The sequence below is a fragment of the Bos javanicus genome, chromosome 29 (assembly GCF_032452875.1).
Source record: "Bos javanicus breed banteng chromosome 29, ARS-OSU_banteng_1.0, whole genome shotgun sequence".
In the NCBI taxonomy this organism is placed as follows: domain Eukaryota; kingdom Metazoa; phylum Chordata; class Mammalia; order Artiodactyla; family Bovidae; genus Bos; species Bos javanicus.
Window position 1 is genome coordinate 44,567,726 of NC_083896.1, and position 19,503 is coordinate 44,587,228.

Below are 19,503 nucleotides of genomic sequence, written 5' to 3' on the forward strand. Positions count from 1 at the left end.
CTCCAGGCTCCTCCGTCCATGGGATTCTCCAGGCAAGAACACTGGAGTGGATCGTCATGCCCTCCTCCAAGGGATCTTCCCAACCCAGGGATGGAATTTGTGTCTCTTAAGTCTCCTGGGTCGGCTGCTAAGTCACTTCAGTCGTGTCCGACTCTTCTCGACCCCAGAGACAGCAGCCCACCCGGCTCCCCCGTCCCTGGGATTCTCCAGGCAAGAGTACTGGAGTGGGGGCCATTTCCTTCTCCAATGCAGGAAAGTGAAAAGTGAAAGTGAAGTCGCTCAGTCGTGTCCGACTCTTCGAGACCCCATGGACTGTAGCCCACCAGGCTCCTCTGTCCCTGGGATTCTCCAGGCACGAGCACTGGAGTGGGTGCCATCGCCTCCTCTGGCAGGCAGGTCCTTTACCGCTAGTGCCACCTGGGAAGCCCTGTATATGCTTTTACTTAGATTCACAAAAGAAATCGTATAGGATACGTATCATGTACATGTGTGTGTGTGTGTCACACACACATATATATGTGTATTGTTTCCGAGAAGGCAATGGCACCCCACTCCAGTACTCCTGCCTGGAAAATCCCATGGACAGAGGAGCTTGGTGGGCTGCAGTCCATGGGGTCGCTGAGGGTCAGACACGACTGAGCGACTTCTCTTTCACTTTTCACTTTCCTGCATTGGAGAAGGAAATGGCAACCCACTCCAGTGTTCTTGCCTGGAGAATCCCAGGGACGGGGGAGCCTGGTGGGCTGCCGTCTATGGGGTCACACAGAGTCGGACACGACTGAAGCGACTTAGCAGCAGCAGCAGCATATATGTAGTGTTTCGTGAAGTCTGTTGTTTCTGTGTTTTGCTTCCTTTGTTTTCTCCTTGCTCTTCACCTTCTCATTTTTCATTACTCCCTACCAGCTAACTCGTATTTACATCCTTCCATAGTTTTCTCCATGGAACGTCCTAGGTGGCTCAGTGGTAAAGAATCCACCTGCCAGTACAGGAGACACGGGGTCAATCCCTGGATCAGGAAGGTCCCCTGGAGAAGGAAATGGTAACCCACTCCAGTATTCTTGCCTGGAGAATCCCATGGACAGAGGAGCCTGGCCAGCTACAGTCCATGGGGTTGCCAAAGAGTCAGACACGACTTAGCAACTAAACAACAACAACAATGTGTTTTTCCTCCGTACTCATGTACACACACACATGCATAGAGTGACTGGGGAGAGCTTTTAACAAATGGGGTCATATTAGAACTGTCTTTTGCATCCTTACTCATTGAGCACCTTGTAGAAATTCCTGTTAAGTCAAGAGATTATATTTTGTTCTTCTTAAGGGCTGCACATATTCTGTTTTCTGATTTGGTTATTTGACCATGAAAGGATAGGAGACTAAGCTCAACAAACAGGAATGGAGAGGGACAGGCTTTAAGGAAAAGGTAGTCAGGAAGAGAGAGACGAGTATTCGATCAGTATTCCCAGGGTCTCAGACCGAACGAGCCACAGAAGGGGACAGGAGGTTGGAAAAATGCTGTGGGGAGGCATGTTGATGGATTTTGTCTGAGAAATGAGTGTTTCTGTGTACATTAAAATTGCCAACCAGACATCTGAAGGCACAGGACACGCACTCTGGTCCAAGGAGAGGATTGGGGCTGACAGACAGAGCTGTGAAATGGGTGATCACTTGAGATAGAGCTATGGCTTGACCAATATGTGCTGTTCGAGGGAGACTTCATGACACCAGGGTCCTGTGTGTTTACAGCTGGTGCATTGCGTTCTGTCCGTTTTTCTTGAAGCAGGGTTTTTATTTTCATTTTATGTGTTGTGGACTGAGAGAACCTTCTGCTAAATAGAGCTGTGTGAGTTTGCTAGTCTTTTGGAGACACGTAAGATGTGGAAAATTTGAAACCAGAGATGCCTGATGGGAACTTCCTTAATCTCTTCTCTCAGATCAAACCAGCCCAGGCTGCATGAGGTAATTAACATCATTGAATGGCTGAAGAAAGGTTTTTTTTTTTTCCCCCTCTTTCCTTTTATGTTAGAGAACGGATTTGTAATACAGCTAAGTAATGGATGCAAAATGAATAGAGCAGACAAATGAATCTGCCAAGGCTCTAGAGCTGATTACCACGCCAGTTCCTTTGGGATGAAGATGGTGATGATGTTTAAAATACTGGTGGCCTTGAAGTCAGCAGTGGAGAATTAAAATGCCATCTCCTTTTAGGGAACAAAAATCTTGTTCTCCATACGCCCCACTGGCTCCTGAAAAGTTGAAGGGTAATTGTTCTTCTTTTCTACTTTCAGATTGGGTTCCTGAAGCTCAAAGCTAGGCTAGCCCACAAGTTCCATGTCAGTGGTAAAGTTGAAGTGATAAATGTCGTTCGGATTTAATTTTGATGGGGGGGGGTGTGGAGAGAGTGAAGGGTGCTCTAGTTATTGTTCTTTCTCTTTGGTCTTCCCCCCCCCGCCCCCTCCCCCCAAGATAACATCTGTAGACAACACCAGATGTCAACTCTTTGTCAAGTGTGCTCAGAAAACTACCAACATGAGTATGATCCAGGCCTGGCCATAAAGAGCTCATTGTCTTGGTGGAAACAGCTGACAGTTGTGCAAAGCAGGTTGGAATGAGCGACACACAGAGGTACATGCTGTGGTGATACAGGAGAAGAGGGCATTAATTCCTCTGTAGAACCTGGCATTTGAACTGGAATTTTTGCTTTCAGCTTCTTGATGTGGGAAATTTCAGAAATATACCAAAGTAGAGAAAGCGTGATGAATCCCTGTGACCTCACCTCCCAGCTTCATTATCAGCTCAAGGTTGTTTCATCTGTATCCCCACCTCCTACCCAACTTGCACCTCCAGATTATTGAAGCACATCCCAGATGACATAGGATTTCTGCTGGAACAATTCAACATATCTCTAAGAAGTGGGGGCACATTTTAGAAGCATATAACTACAGTGCCTTTATCCCTCGTAAAATAATTGACAGTAAGTCCCTAATATTGACTCCTTATGGTCAGTTGAACTGTATTTTATAGAGAGATTTTTCTAGTGGGAAGAATTTTGTTACTGGGAGAAAGGGAATTCAGGTTGCGGGGAACGGTTCTTGCAGAAGCAGGGAAGTATGCGTAAGTGACAGGTGGTACGAGTCTGGTTTAGGGCTGCAGCGATGGACGCGGAGATAAAATGGCAGAGGTGAGTCACTGTGGAGGAAAAGTCAATGGAATTGTACTGTTGCAGCCGGCAGGTGTATCTTCCCTCTCTTTCTGGGTAACAGTACTGAGTGGTCATTTCGAGCCATACAGAACAGGGTGGGCAGACCACGTCCTACTCCCAGCCAGGGTTTTGTAAATGAAGTTCTGGGCACACAGCCACATCCATTCCTGGGCATATGGTCCACAGCTGCTCTCGCCCCACAGAGGCAAAGTTGAGTGGTTGCAACAGACACCCTGTGACCTGCAAAGCCTCAGATACTTACTGTTTACCCTTTATAGAAAAAGTTTGCTGACCCCTGTTCTAGAAGAAACTGGGTCCTGGGTTTAGTGCTGTCAGAAGGCTATGTTGAATGTTCTGGTGAGGAGCAGCTGTGGCTTTGTGAGGCTTAGGAGTGAGAAGGGTGGGAATTTGTTTAGTTTTGACTTCCTCATTCACTTGATAGCCTGAGAAAGTCCATATCTCTAAGAATTTCTCTGTCTGTTTGATTTGATCTTGTTTATTGTCTTTCCTACCAGTCAGGGAATTTTGCCTATTTTGTTAGCTGCTCCATCCCCAGGGTCTGGATTAACGCCAGATGCTTAGCAAGCACTCAGTAAATAATTGTTGAATAAATAGGTGAATGCATTAGTGTTTTTGCTCCACTTCTGCCTTAGATACATTTGGAGCTTCTTGGGGGACAAGAAGGATGTATTCTTAGGTGCCGGTGCTATTATGTAAATGCGTTATAATTTCCTGCCACCAAAGTTTAGGACAGTGTTTCATCAATACAATCGAGTCTTAAGCAGCAACTAAAACTAGTAATTATGGAGAGTGTAGAAATGTGGGAACATGTTTATAGTGGGACAAAATCTTATGCACACTGCCTCTCTGAAATATATATGAATATGGACAAAGACTGGAAAATAACGCAAAATGAAATGATTGTTTTAAGACAGTGGATTTTTTGGATAGTTTTTCTCTCTGGATTTTTCTTTAATGCTGTTGTTTTCTCATATTTTCAATAATGATTTTAAAAATGCATAATTCTTCTATGCCTTCCACGCCCACCCCATACACATACCTCTGCAGCATGTCCAGAAATGTAACCATTAGTTTGGGTCACAAATAATGCAGTAATCAGAAATTAGAGTTAGTATTGGGAAGGTGGGTGGGCATTATGGGTGCATGTTTCACTTTATCCCCTGGGTAAACTGCTGCCGCATACCTCCCAGTAGGATATGCCTGTGCGCTTTCTTGGTTGGAGCCTGATTTGGGTGTATATATAAGCTTACATTTAGACAGAAGCCCTTTTATTTGAAAGGGAACATGAACGGACATGGTAGGAAGGAGTGGTCTGGGTGAGAGTATCTTACGTTTGTGTTTTCTGAGAGCTGGGCTCCCCCTTCCTCTTATTCTGAGATGCGTGTTCTGCCAGGTTTTTCTTTTTCCACATTTTCTTGGGGATATAGTCATTTGGAGCAGTCACGTGGTTTTCTTCTCATTTCACTTTCAGGCTTCCTTTAAAAACATGAATAGGGGCTTCCCTGATGGTCTAGTGGTTGAGAATCTGCCTTGCAATGCAGGGGGCACCAGTTCAATTCCTGGTCAAGGAACTAAGGTTCCATTTGCTGTGGGATGTGGCCACCCCTCCAAAATTTTTTTTAATTAAAAATGAAATCCGTGGGTAAATCTTTTCTTTGTTCTTCAGTTTCTCCATGTGCAAAATTGTTGTTCTCTATACATCTTCCAAGGATGTGGTACATTTATAGCCCTTTTATTTAAATAGGTGTTTGTTCTACATAATTATGTTTCTAGGTTATATAGGGTCGATACTTCAGCCGTGGCCTCTAGACTTCGTCTGAGTGTCTTGTCAGGGGCTAGAATTCTGCGTTGCAATACAGAAAGATCTCACAATTTCAGAAGTCTACTCTTTAAGCGAATGTTACTCCCTTAAAGAGAGTAATGTAGCTTCCCAGGTGGCTCACTGGTAAAGAATCTGCCAAGCAGGAGACCTGGGTTTGATCCCTGGGTTGGGAAGATCCAGGGAAGGAAATGGCAACCCACTCCAGTATTCTTGCCTGGGAAATCCCATGGATAGAGGAGCCTGGTGGGTTATGGGGTCGCAAAGATTCAGACATGACTTGGCTACTAAACTCCCACCAAAGAGAGATAATTGAAATATCAGCTCTCAGGTTTAGCAAATGGTAAGATGATGAAGGATCTTTTCTCAGTTCATTCAAGGTAAAACTCAGTCTTTCTAGTGGTCTGCAAGAGCCTATGTGATAAGACTGCCTGCCCCAGGCGCCTTCCCCACCCCACCCCCAACTTGGACCACCTGCCGATTTTTCATAGGTCACTCCGTTCTCACCTGGGCTTCTTGCACTTCCTTGAAAATATCAGACGTGACCTGCCTCTCTGCACTGCCTCCCCAAGTGGATGCAGGGCTCATTCTCATTCTTTGTTTGCTCAAGTGTCACCTTCCCGGCGAAGTCTCCCCTGAGCCCTCCTTCCCGCACACGGTTCCTGCTTCTTTTTGTCCATAGCAGCTGTCAGCCTCTAATGCACTATATTGGAGAAGGAAATGGCAACCCACTCCAGTGTTCTTGCCTGGAGAATCCCAGGGACAGCGGAGCCTGGTGGGCTGCCGTCTGTGAGGTCGCACAGAGTCGGACACGACTGAAGCGACTTAGCAGCAACAGCACACTGTATAATTTCCTCATGTATTATGTTCGTTGTTTACTGTCGCCTCCCGTCTCATTGGAATTGAGAACTTCCAGATGTACAGACTGGATTTAGAAAAGGCAGAGGAACCAGAGATCAAATTGCCAACATTGTTGGATCATAGAAAACGCAAGGGAATTCCAGAAAAACATCTGCTTCATTGTTGACGCTAAAGCCTTTGCTTGTGTGGATCGCAACACACTGTGGAAGATTCTTAAAGAGATGGGAATACCAGACCACCTCACCTGCCTCCTGAGAAACCTGTATGCAGGTCAAGAACCAACAGTTAGAATCAGACATGGCACAGTGAACTGATTCCAAATTGGGAAAAGAGTACATCAAAGCTGTATATTGTTACCCTGCTTGTTTAACTTACATGCAGAGTATATCATGTGAAATGCCAGGCTGGCTGAAGCACAAGCTGGAATCAAGATTGCTGGGAGAAATATCAATAACCCCAGATATGCAGATGACACCACACTAATGGTAGAAAGTGAAAAAGAACTAAAGAGCCTCTTGATGAAGGTGAAAGAGGAGAGTGAAAAGCTGGCTTAAAAGTCAACATTCAAAAAACTAAGATCATGGCATCCAGTCCCATTCAGTTCAGTTCAGTTCAGTCGCTCAGTCGTGTCCGACTCTTTGCGACCCCATGAATCGCAGCACGCCAGGCCTCCCTGTCCATCACCAACTCCCAGAGTTCACTCAAACTCACGTCCATCCAGTCGGTGATACCATCCAGCCATCTCATCCTCTGTCGTCCCCTTCTCCTCCTGCCCCCAATCCCTCCCAGCATCAGAGTCTTTTCCAATGAATCAACCCTTTGCATGAGGTGGCCAAAGTACTGGAGTTTCAGCTTTAGCATCATTCCTTCCAAAGAAATCCCAGGGCTGATCTCCTTCAGAATGGACTGGTTGGATCTCCTTGCAGTCCAAGGGACTCTCAAGAGTCTTCTCCAACACCACAGTTCAAAAGCATCAATTCTTTGGCGCTCAGCTTTCTTCACAGTCCAACTCTCACATCCATACATGACCACTGGAAAAACCATAGCCTTGACTAGACGGACCTTTGTTGGCAAAGTAATGTCTCTGCTTTTGAATCTGCTATCTAGGTTGGTCATAACTTTCCTTCCAAGGAGTAAGTGTCTTTTAATTTCATGGCTGCAGTCACCATCTGCAGTGATTTTGCAGCCCAAAAAATAAAGTCTGCCACTGTTTCCCCATCTATTTGTCATGAAGTGATGGGACCAGTCCCATTACTTCATGACAAATAGATGAGGAAACAATGGAAACAGTGAGACTTTATTTTCCTGGACTCCAAGATCACTGTGGACAGTGACTGCAGCCATGAAATTAAAAGACACTTGCTTCTTGGAAGAAAAGCTATGACAAATCCAGACAGTGTGTTAAAAAGCAAAGACATCACTTTGCTGACAAAGGTCTGTATAGTCCAAGTGATGGTTTTTCCAGTAGTCATGTACAGATGTGAGAGTTGGATCATAAAGAAGACTAAGCACTGAAGAATTGATACTTTCAAATTGTGCTGGAGAAGACTCTTGAGAGTCCCTTGGACAGCAAGGAGATCAAACCGGTCAATCCTACAGGAAATAAGCCCTGACTATCCATTGAAAGGACTGATGCTGAAGCTGAAGTTACAATACTTTGGCTAAGTGATGCGAAGAGCCAACTCATTGGTAAAGACCCTAATGCTGGGAAAGATTGAGGGCAAGAGGAGAATGGGGCGACAGAGGATGAGATGGTTGGATGGCATCATTGATTCAAAGGACATGAGTTTGAGCAAACTCTGGGAGATAATGAAGGATAGGAAGGCATGCTACAGTCCATGGGTTGAAAATAGTTGGACGTGACTGAGCGACTGTACAGCTCCTTTCCCAGCTGGAATGGAAGCTCCATGAGGGTAAGGAGTTTTGTTGGTTTGGTTCACTCTTGCACCCCTAGTGGTTAGAGTAGGGTCCGCTGCACAGTAAGTGCTTGGTAGAAGGAAATGGCAACCCACTCCAGTATTCTTATCTGGAGAATCCCATGGACAGAGGAGCCTGGCAGGCTACAGTCCATGGGGTCGCAGGAGTTGGACACAACTTAGCAACTAAAGAGAGAGAGAGAAATATTTGTTGAATGTTTGCAGTTTCTGGGACCCTGAGTTTCACTTTCCACTTGGAATTTTACTTACGTAATTGTTATTACTCTACCATTTTGACCCCATGGATGCTCTGTTTCCCCTTTAATGAAAAAGACGAAAACATCTCTTGGTTCTGCTGTGGCGTAACTGAGATTGGCAGGGAGTTCAAGGAAACGTTTTGAGTGCTAAGAACAATGGAGAAATGAGTACAGAAGATGCAAAGATGTAAGAAGTCTAGCTTACAGTGATGACTCTGAAATCTGCCATAGTTAACTGGCTCTGGTATCTTACGCACCCTGTGCTAGTCTCCCTTCTTCTGAGAAGTCTACTCTTGGCCTCAGCGGACTCGTGCTGACCTTGTCTGGATCTCCAGCACGTGGCTTCATCTTATCATCCACTGCTAAAGCACTCCCTGCTGGGGCGTCTTCACAGCTGTCGTTGAGACCAGCGGAACTCTCGGTTTTTTGGCCACCTTGAGAAATGGCACAGACTGAGTCACTTAAACAACAGACGTTTGTTTCCTTGCCATTCTGGGAATCCAAGATCGAGGTGCCGTCCGCTGGGGCCTCCCATCCTGGCTTGTAGATAGCCACCTCCTCACCATGTACTCCGTGGGCCTGTCCTCTGCGTACACTTAGAGAGGGAGAGAGAGCTTCGGTATCTCCTGTTGTTGTTCTTCAGTCACTTGGTTGCATCCAACTCTTGGTGACTCCCTGGACCATAGCCCGCCAGGCTCCTCTGTCTGTGGGATTCTCCTGGTAAGAATCCTGGAGTGGGTTGCCATTTCCTCCTCCAGGGGATCTTCCCAACCTAGGGGTGGAACCCATGTCTCCTGTGTCTCCTCCATTGGCAAGTAGATTCTTTACCACTGAGCCACCTAGGAAGCCCCTGGTATCTCTTACTCTTCTTATAAGGACGCCAGTCCTGTTGGCTTAGGGCCCCACCTAATGACCTCATTTAACCCAGATTTCTTCCGTAAAGGCCCTATCTCCAAACGCAGTCACCTTGGAGGTCAGGGCTTCAAGATGAGAATTGGGGGTGTGGATAGGGGAGGAGACCGTTCAGTCCGTAAGTGGCATTGCTCTGACTGGAGCGAATAACATGCTTCATTCAGGTGAGACAGCACACAGGTGGTATGGCCTTCTCTAGTATTTTAGCTGACATTTATTGAACTAAACTAACTGTGTCCCAAATTGCATGCTCTGTGCAGGACATACCCTTTCCTTGCCATCCTGAAGCCCACAGCTCAGCAGAGGAGACAGAGCAGGGTGACGCGTACTATGAGGGTGCATATAGGTGTCAGGGAACGCATCCTTGAGAAGCTGTCTATAATATTCTTGCAGACCTGTCAGTAAATATATCCATGGTTACAGCACCATAGCGTACAACGTAATAATACGGTAACAGTTCACACATACAGTAAACAGGAGGGCGGCTCCTGCCAACTCCAGCCTCAGTCCTCTTCCTCGTCTTTCCCTGGCTTTAGTCCTCCAGCCTCTCTCCTCAACCTTTACCTCCCCAACATCCCCTGTTATTTTAATAATCAATGACTTTTCTCCTCATTCTCTGTTGAAAGTTACTGGGTTGTGTTTTTTTTCCTTATTACTTTTCCTGAACAAGTTGAGTTGAACATTTAGCTTTCTGTTCTCATCTCGTAGCTTTCTACAGGGGCAGTTCCTGGTGCTCAGTGAGAGCTGTTCCCATCAGAGCCTCCTGTTTGCCACGAATAAAGGCCGAAGGAGATTGTCAGCCAGCATTAATGCCCTGTTTATAAGATGGCAATTACTGACACAGCATTTTGTGAGGTTCTTACTATATAAATAGCACAAGTGATTTGACAAGTTATGACTCCAGAGAATTCCACACACTGTAAGCCAATATTTCGTTTTCCTTCTCAAGGGGATACACATGCCATTAAATGAAGTTTGTTTCGCCTGCCATGCATTTTAAGCTGAGCTGGCCTTCCTGCCTCTGCTTAGCGCCTTTTTGAGAGAGTCACCAGTTTCTCTAAGAGCATGGCCATCGAGGGAGCAGCCTCATTCGGCCTCAGTCTCATTAATGCTTCATGGTCTTGAAATAATAAGAAAGTTCTTATCACTTACTGCTTCCTGACCCTGTGATAAACCACTGAAGCTCCTACCAAACACCTCCTGATTTTCGTGGCCTGCCTTTAGCGCATTGCACGCTCCGTAAGATACTCGGAGGCTGATAGATACTCTCTGTGGTCCTTCTCTTTCCCGTCGGTTCTGTCCCCACGTCTTTGTGTATGATGTTCTGGTCCCAGACAGGTGACCTGCTGATGCGTTAAGCTGAACTTATCTTCAACAGCTTTTATCATTGTGTAGTAGAGGCTTTTTAAAAAGGTTTTAAATCTCTTTCTCTTTTTTCTTTCCCTACTATCCTTTCTTTTTATCTTTCTAGTCCAGTTTTCCTTGTCCATTTGTCCCTGTCCTCTGTCCCTCCACCTGATACTTGTTGAACATTGGCTAGGTAATTGTTACTGTGGAACTTTCTTGGTCCTTGTGACAGTAGCTGTGGCCTTCACATACTTTTTTTTGTCTCTGCAACCCATTTTCCTTTTCCATGGTCTCATGGAATATTTTCTGATACTCTGACAGCTGTTGCTTGTAATTAGTGAAGTTAATTTCTTCAGCAGATGATTCTCTTTTCTCTGTTACTAGCTTTCAGATTTTACTGGCCTTGTTTTGTAAATAGGTCTATCACAAAGGGTATTATACAAACAGGGAAGTACGTGTGATTTTCTCTCTGTTCTTTCTCATTATTTAACTGACTCATGGTACCTTCATCAATGGAGAAACTGTCAAATAGAAATTCAGTGTGAGCTGCACATGTATTAAAAAAAAACTTTATCGAGATGTGATTTACATACTGTAAAATTCACTTTATTTAAAGTGTACTGGTTTTTAGTATATTCCCAGAGACATGCATACTTTAAAATTTTACAATAGCCACATGAGAAAAGGAAAAAGAAACAGATGAAATTAACTGTAATAATGTGTCTTATTTAACCCATTATATCTAAAGTAAATATGATCAATAAAAAAGAACTTCCACTGCTTCAGTTATTAAATTTAAAATTCATCTAAGTTAAATAGAAAGTTTAAATATCATTTCTTAGTTGAACTAGCTACATTTTAAATGCTCAGCAACCACATTGGATCACGGAGCTCTAGGACAGTCTTGTAAGATGATCTTGCCTCAGGCAACTGTGATGTTTATCAAAAACACACACTTTCTGACTGTTTGGCGGTGAGCCTGTTTTGGAACATGAACCAAAGTTACTTGGCTGACACGGCTGAGCAACAGAACGTTTTATTTAATGTTGGACGGTGAGAGGACGGAAGACGCAGAAGAGAGTCTTTTCCAACATGACTTCAAGAGGATGCAAGAGTTGGCAAAAAATGTCTCTCAGTCAATAGCTTTCCCGTTCGTACATTCTCATCCTCATACATAGATGCACTTGGTTGACGTTAAGCACCTCTTTCTCATTTCTCAGAAATAACTGTAATTTTGGCTTTCGCATCTAGTTTGTCCCATGAAGCTTTTCAGTGTTTTCAAGGAGCAAATAAAGGTTTAGTGTTCTCTTTTTCCAGCTTGCTATCTAATCTGCTATCTCCTACATGTTTTATTTTTTTCTACAGATTCTTTATGAATCTGTTGCTTAGTCGCTTAGTTGTATCCGACTTTTTGCAGTCCCACAGACTGCAGCACGCCAGGCCTCCCTGTCCATCACCAACTCCCAAAACTTGCTCAAACTCATGTCCATCGAGTTGGTGATGCCATCCAACCATCTCATCCTCTGTCATCCCCTTCCGCTCCTGCCTTCAATCCTTTCCAGCATCAGGGTCTTTTCCAGTGAGTCAGTTCTTCGCATCAGGTGGCCAAAGTATTGGAGTTTCGATATCAGTCCTTCCAGTGAATATTCAGAACTGATTTCCTTTAGGATGGATTGGTTGGATCTCCTTGCTGTTCAAGGGACTCTCAAGAGTCTTCTCCAACACCACAGTTCAAAAGCATCAGTTCTTTGGCTCTCAGCTTTCTTTATAGTCCAACTCTCACATCCATACATGACTACTGGAAAACTAGCTTTGACTAGACAGGCCTTTGTTGGCAAAGTTAATGATTCTTTACTACCAACTTAAAAATCATGAAACAATTTGAAAGTACGAGAAGTGGCAGTAACTTCAGGTGCCCCAAGGTGTTAATCTGGTATAAGTTACTGTTATTTGAATACTTGGAGCTAGCTGTATTGACTCTAAAAGTCTGGCAGTTCCTCAAAAGATTAAACACAGTTTAACCATAGGACCCAGCAGTGCTACTCTTAGTTGGTATTGGTGCTGAGTCACTCAGTCATGTCCGACTCTTTGCGACCCCATGGACTGTATAGCCTGCCAGGCTCCTCTGTCCATTTGACTTCCCAGGCAAGAATACTGGAGTGGGTTGCCATTTTCTTCCCCAAGTGTTTACTCCTAAATATATGCCTAAACGAAATGAAAACACATGTTCTTACAAAAACTTATACATGAAGATTCATAGCAGTGTTACTCATGATAGCTAAAAAGTAGAAATAACCTACCTGTCCATCCTACCTGCTGATGGGTAGATGAGTAAAATGTGGTGTAGACTATTATTCAGCAATAAAGGAGTATGAAGTACTGACCCATACTGTTGCATAGGTGAACTTTGAAGATATTATGCTAAGGGAAAGAAGACTCACACGCTGTATGAGTCTATTTGTATAAAATGTCTGGAATAGGAAAGTCCATAGAAACAGAAGGAAGATCAGTGGTTGCCCAGAGCTTGTGAAGTTGAAAGAAAGTGGGGAGTGACTGCTGATGATAATGAGTATAGTGTTTTTGAGGATGATGAGAATGTTCTAGAATGGATTGTGGTGATTGTTGTACAGCTCTGTGAATGCACTAACAACAATTGAGTTGTACACCGAAGTGGGTGAATTACATAGCATATAAGTTATCTCAAAAGAAGTTTTTTTAAAAAAGTGCTGACAGGCAAGAATTCTCAGTCAGTTCTCAGTGGTGGTTCTTGAACCCTCCACACTGGTTTTACCTTCTTTCCTTTCTTTATTCCCCCTTAGGTTTAAAAACAAAGCTAAAAGCCTTCTGGTCTTTCTGTATTTTTAAAATATATATATATTTTACTATTTGTTTGGCCGTGCCAGGCCTCGGGTGCAGCACGTGAACTCATTAGCTGTGGCATGCAGGATCTAGTTCTCTGACCAGGGATCGAACCCCGGCCCCCTGCACTGGGACCACAGAGTTTTACCCACTGGACCACCAAGGAAGTCCAAAAAACTCTTTTTTAATTGAGGTAATGTTGGTTTATAACTTTATGTAAGTTACATCGTGTACAACATGTGTATTTCTACTTCTGTGCACACTATAGCGTGCTCACTGCCAAAAATGTGGTTTCCGTTTGACACCATACAGCTGACCAGCTTTACCGATTTCACCCTTCCCTCCACCCGCCCCCCTGCCTGCCCCTCGTAACCACTGCTTTGTTCTCTGTATCTACATATCTGTTTTTGTTTGATTTGGTTTGCTCATTTATTCTGTATGTTTTTTATACTTTATAAAAATGTTTATATTTTTATACTGTTTTTTGTATTTTATATTGCTGTTTATATGTGAGTAAAATCATATAGTTTTTGTCTTTCTATCTGACTTATTTCAGTTAGCATAATTCCCTCCAGGTTCATGTCTGGTGTTGCAAATGGCAAGATTTCATTTTTCTTATGGCTGAATAATGCTGCATTGTGTGTATGGAGCCATATGTGTGTGTGTGTGTGTTACACTCGCCACATCTTCCTTATCCATTCATCTGTTGACGGGCACTTAGGTTGTGCCCATACGTTGGCTGTAATAAATAGTCCTGCAGTGGACACGGGAGTACAGGTTTCTTTTCAAATTAGTGTTTTCATATTCTTTGGGTAAATACACAGAAATAGAATTGCTGGATCATATGGTAGCTCTAGTTGTAATTTTTTTAGCAGTCTCCATCCTGTTTTCCATATTGGCTGCACCATTTTGCATTTCCACCAGCGGTGTGTGAAGTTCCTGTATCAGTCTTCTTCAGCTCAATCTCCGTGCTTTCCTGACCAGTCCTACCAGCCACATTGAGAATTTTTCATATGTAACTTTTATTATTATGCTCCTATAAATTTATGTCTTGTAGAGCTCATTATACACTGAGACCCTGTAGAGAGGAAATATTGGGGTTGGTGTTTAACCAGGGGCTGAGCATAAGTGCACATTGCAGTATTCTGTCATTTAACCTTTACAGTGACCCTGTGCGTCCGCAGCTAACGAGCAGCAGAGATGGCATCTGAGCCTAGGTCTGTTTGACTCTGAAGTCCACATCCTTAGCAGCTGTGCTGCTCTGTCTTGTAAGCCCCGTAGCTGTAGGCCCAGAGGTCTAGTCCATGTGGTATGTTTTTGCTGATTAACTGTTGTATATTCTGGTACTTCTCCAACCTTTTTCCTGAAATACTCCAAGAAATCCATGCAGATGTATCACTGGGTGTCTTGTAATATAGTTCAGAAACTGCCTGCTGCAAACACAAAATGCCCTTGAAATCTTATGTTTAATCTTGCAAAACTGTAAATCCAGCACTTTAGACTTTATATGTGTGTGTTCGAATATTAAATTCATCCCTCCCTATCCACTCGCCCCCAGACCCCAGTAAAATTGTTCTTGGAGTCCTGTTCACCGGGTGTGGTCCTGGGGCTCTGGGGTAGGTGTCTGCTGCTTTCAGAAGCACAGTTGTATAATCCCATTCTCAGTTTCACGAATCCATTCTTCACTAAGAGTATATCCAGCCCTGACGTCCCGTAACTTCAAACTTGTATGTCTGAGTGCCTATTTGACATCTGCATTTGGACGTTTAACTGGTATCACAGCTTCCCTCTGGTGGCAATGTTTGGACCACAGGGAAAGCAAAGAAAGCATCTTGCAGATCTGTAGACTAGACTAGACTAGAACTCCTGATTCTCCACGCGAGTCTAAACCCCTTCCTGCAGGTTTCCCCATCTCAGTGTATGGTCCTGTCGTCCACCTGGTTGCCCAAGCCACACACCTAGCAATTATCCTAGATTCTTCTTTTTTTCTTCCTGCTACATCTAATCCATTAGCAAGAGCTACTTATCTACTTTTAAGATATCTTGACACCATCACCATCATCCTGTTTTCTCTGCTTTCCATGTTGTCCAAGCCATCCCCACCACCTGTTTCGTGCAGTAGCCATCTAACTGATCTGCTTCTCCTCTTTCTCTTAACAGTTCTCCATGCAGCCAGGGTGATGTTTTTAAAATGCACACCTGGGGGGAGGGAGGAGGGTGCAGGATGGGGAACACAGGTATACCTGTGGCGGATTCATTTCGATATTTGGCAAAACTAATACAATATTGTAAAGTTTAAAAATAAAATAAAAATAAAATGCACACCTGATTATTTTTCTTCCCTGCTAATACCCTCCAGTGAAACCCAGACTTCTTGGCCTGTAAAGGTTATTTGGCTTGGCCGCTGCGAGCCTCTCCAGCTTCCCCTCTTACCCTTGTTCACTGCATTTCTATCACGTTGGCCTTTCTGTGAGTCCTTGCCAAGGAGAGGGTCAGTCTGTCTTTAGGGATTTTGCGCTTGCAGTGCTCTCTGCCTGGGATGCCTTGATCTCAGATAGTCACGTGGCCGTCTCCTTGGTGTCATTCAGGTCTCAGCTCAGGAAGGTCTTCCCTGGCTGCCAGATCTGAACTAGACATACGGGCTTCCAGCCGCTTTCTGAATATGTTACTTTTAACTTTTTCTATTATATATCCTATCTGAAGTTCTTTTTTACACTTATACGTTTCTCCTTCTGCAACCTCTCCCCTCAAAAAAGATTGTGAATTTTGCAGAGGAGGGATTATTCTGTCTTGCTCCTTACTGTGTCCCTGGTGCCTGAACAGTCCCTGGAAACAGTAGGTCTTTAATGTATGTTCGTAGAATCAGCAATCGCTTTTCCCATTACACGTAGGGCCAATATAAGAATAGGACTGGTGGTGAGCTGAGAGTAGATGGCAGTGCTGAAGTAGAAAATGAAAGGAGTCAAAAGCTTCTGGTGCCTATGTGTTCATCAGATTTAGTCATACTGATTCAAAACTGGGAACAACTCGAATGTCCATCGACAAACGAATGGATAAACAATTTGTGGTCCATACGGTGCAGTATTACTTGGCCTTAAAAAGGAATGAAGGGACTTCCCTGGTGGCCCAGCGGTTTAGAGTCTGTACTTTGTAATGCAGAGGGTACAGGTTCAGACCCTGGTTGGAGAACTCAGCTCGCACATGCTGTGTGGCACAGCCAGAAAAGGGAAAAAGGGAACATCACTTCCTTCAGGAATCAACTGATGGAATGACTCAGATACAAGAAAAGAAAGAGCCTGTATACTGCATAAAGAATGTGATATCAAAGATACCTGCAGAGTATATTCAAGTAGCGTGGTCTCAATAAAGCATGATAAGCACCTTAAAAAAAAAGGACTGAAGTACTGCTCCACGGTGCAGCATGGATGAGCCTCAGCGTCTTAACCGCTGGCCCACCAGGGAAGTCCTAGCAAAGCACCTTTTAAGTTGCAGCGCCATTGTTTATTTTCAGGTATGCTGTTGGAACTTGCCATCAAGGCTAGTCAGGTTTCAGTATCAGGGGACAAGTACTTGCAGTGGAAGTATGGCTGTTTTACAAAACAACCAGAAAAGAAAATGCAGCTCGTCTGACTTGACAGGAAGATGTAAGAAGTGTACGTTTTAAACTCTCAGTTCTTTTAGAGACGATGACTTGTGTACTTTGATCATAGTGTAGGCTTACCGCTTCAGAAATCTTGTTCTTAATGTTCATGATTCATCTTGTTTCTGTCAATACAGTAGCTGAACTAAAAACTGTTTTGAGGTGTGGCAGACAGAAGACTGTCCAATGATCACACTCTTGCTCTGACATTAATAGGTTTTCATCTTTGTTTTTCTTCCCTTTGATTCATTGAATCATCTAGCCCTTTTTCCATACTAAGATTTTTTAAAAATACACAACAGCATGTGAATGACGTGAAAATTTTCCCCAAACTCCCTCGCTTCTCTTCCTGTCCCTTGACAAACTGTCCTGAGTATTTAAGTACAGTATTTGTACAGACTCATTTAAATGTTTTACATAAGCAGAATCACGGTGAGTTGTTTAGCTTGTCCTTTTTCTGTGACAAAGGTGTCCTGGAGATTTTTCTGTTGCTGTACTTGGAGGTCTTTCTCATTCTTTTTCATGGCTCTGTAGTATTCCACGAAATTGACAAAACCGTTTATTTAACTAATCCCAGGAAATGAATATTTAGTTTATTTCCAGTTTTCACTTTAACAATCAGTGAAATTAGATGAATGTAAATAATTTGTGTTTTTAGGGTTTTTCACTTCTTTTTTTATTCAGTTATGTAATTATCTCTACAGCATATTCTAAAAAAGCTTACTGGTACCTCACTGATGTTGTAAAGTTGGAATGACATTGAAGACCTTTGCTTCGAAAGAAAAGGTTGAAAATGAATTTTCTGTGCTCGTGGGCTTTATTCATCACTGTTTTCAGGGCTTTCTCTTGAAGTGTGATTATAAAGCAAGAGCACTATGAGTGGTTACAAAACTGTATTACAGTTTTTATTGGGCCAGTTCAAAAGAAGAGTTTATCTCTAAGGATCAGAGCCAGAACAATACAAGAGGTCAGCAGTGGTTAGAATGGTTGGTCTAGGTTAGTATTTTCTCACTGAGCTGGAGTCCAGCCTATATGAAAAATGTCTCTCTCGCTCTCTTTTTCAACTTGGAATCCTCTTAATACACGTCATTACCATGGAACTTTCTGTCGTCGATGACCAGCTGTTGCTGGTTTCCTGGTACTTGAAATATCATTAATAAAAACAACCCCCTCAAAAAAAAAAAAAAAACCACATACCAAAAACAAACCCACAAAAAAACCCTATTTCTTCCTGTTTCCTTTCTCTGAACATAGGAAGATGCACATACATGGATAATTCTGATGTTTAAGGAGATTTAGAAGGTTATATTTTAAGCAGACGGGGTTGAGTGTCTCAGAACCCTCCTGATTCAAGCGTATTTCCTCCACTCTGTTTTGGGGCCAGCTGGGGGCGGGGAGCGGGCTGATGTTTGCCTGGCCACCCAAGAAGAGCCCAGACTGCCTTCCCGTGAGGTGCTGACTGCCCTGCGGTTGTGAAACATCCAAGCACACGGTTTCTGTCCTATTACCTGACCTTGTCAACCTCCTCTTCCCACCCCACCTTTCTTTTTCGGGTTTCTGGTTGGCTTTTCTAATTCATTAGCACACTGCAGAGCGAAGGTGTTGCAGTTGGTGGAAGTTATTGCATTTCTCTGAAGCTTGGAGCTGTCTGGGCTCTGAGCTTCCTTTCTTCTAGGACTTTGAGAGACAGACCATGTAGGCAGCCTGTCATGGCTGAGGGTTTACATTCCTGTTAACCTTGTAATTTACAGTGAATAAGATGAATTAGCAACAAAACATTTCCTCTCTTTAAGAGTTGCCTTGGCAAGAAGTTGGAAATCTAGAACCTTGTTGCAAAGGAGTGTGGCTGTTGTGAATGAGTTGTCTCTTATCGTCACTGTGCAGTTAGGTGTTAATACACTTCAGCCGGAAAGTGACTGAAGGCCAGGCAGCAGAAGCTTCAGAGGACGAGGTTAGAGTGTAGGCTGAGTGGGTCAGCAGGAGACCTGACCCCTGGATTTTGTTCACTGACTAACCTGGGAGCCTTTGACTTCTCCACCGCACATCCTTTCTTTGCCCTCAGCTATTAAGTTTATTGTAGATGCATGAGGTTGCATGTATAAAAGGTTTCCAGCGCTGCTCAGAAGGTATGAGTAAATATGAAGTGTTGTGTGTGCTAGGGCTTCCCTGGTGGCTCAGCAGGAAGGAACCTGCCTGCCAAGCAGGAGACTCAGGTTCGATCCCTGGGTTGGGAAGATGCCCTGGAGAAGGAAATAGCAATCCACTCCAGTATTCTTGCCTGGGAAATCCCATGGCCAGAGGAGCCTGCTGGGCTGCAGTCCTTGGGTCCAAAAGAATTGGACGCGACTGAGCACGCGTGGACACACGACATTGCATGTTTTCTTGCTTAAGGATGACAGATCCTAGAACTGCCTCCGATTCCTCTTAGAATATAGCTCCTAGGAGACGAGGTTTGTTTACAAATTTGACATGTTTCTCTTGGGCCTCTGTTATATCCCAGCCATTTTGTACGTTTTGAAAATAAAGTGGTTAACAAAGTAGGTTAACTCCCCTGCCCTCATGGAAACAAGGCTGTAGCTGGGAAGACATCTACCAGATGAGAGAACACAAGTCAGATACGTGCCGTGTGTTAGATAGTGACAAACGCCAGCAGAAAAAATGAAGCAGGG

At 43.8% G+C, this 19,503-nt stretch overlaps 1 protein-coding gene and 1 long non-coding RNA gene across 2 annotated transcripts in view; both read left to right on the forward strand.

Annotated features, from left to right (window-relative positions):
- The window catches only part of PACS1 (phosphofurin acidic cluster sorting protein 1), a 149,822-nt gene that overhangs the window by 24,950 nt on the left and 105,369 nt on the right, over window positions 1-19,503 (forward strand). The gene's annotated exons all lie outside the window — the stretch shown is intronic.
- Window positions 376-18,023, forward strand: LOC133241483 (uncharacterized). The gene is made up of 2 exons (XR_009734605.1): window positions 376-2,974; window positions 13,239-18,023. It is a non-coding gene; the product is annotated as an uncharacterized LOC133241483 (long non-coding RNA).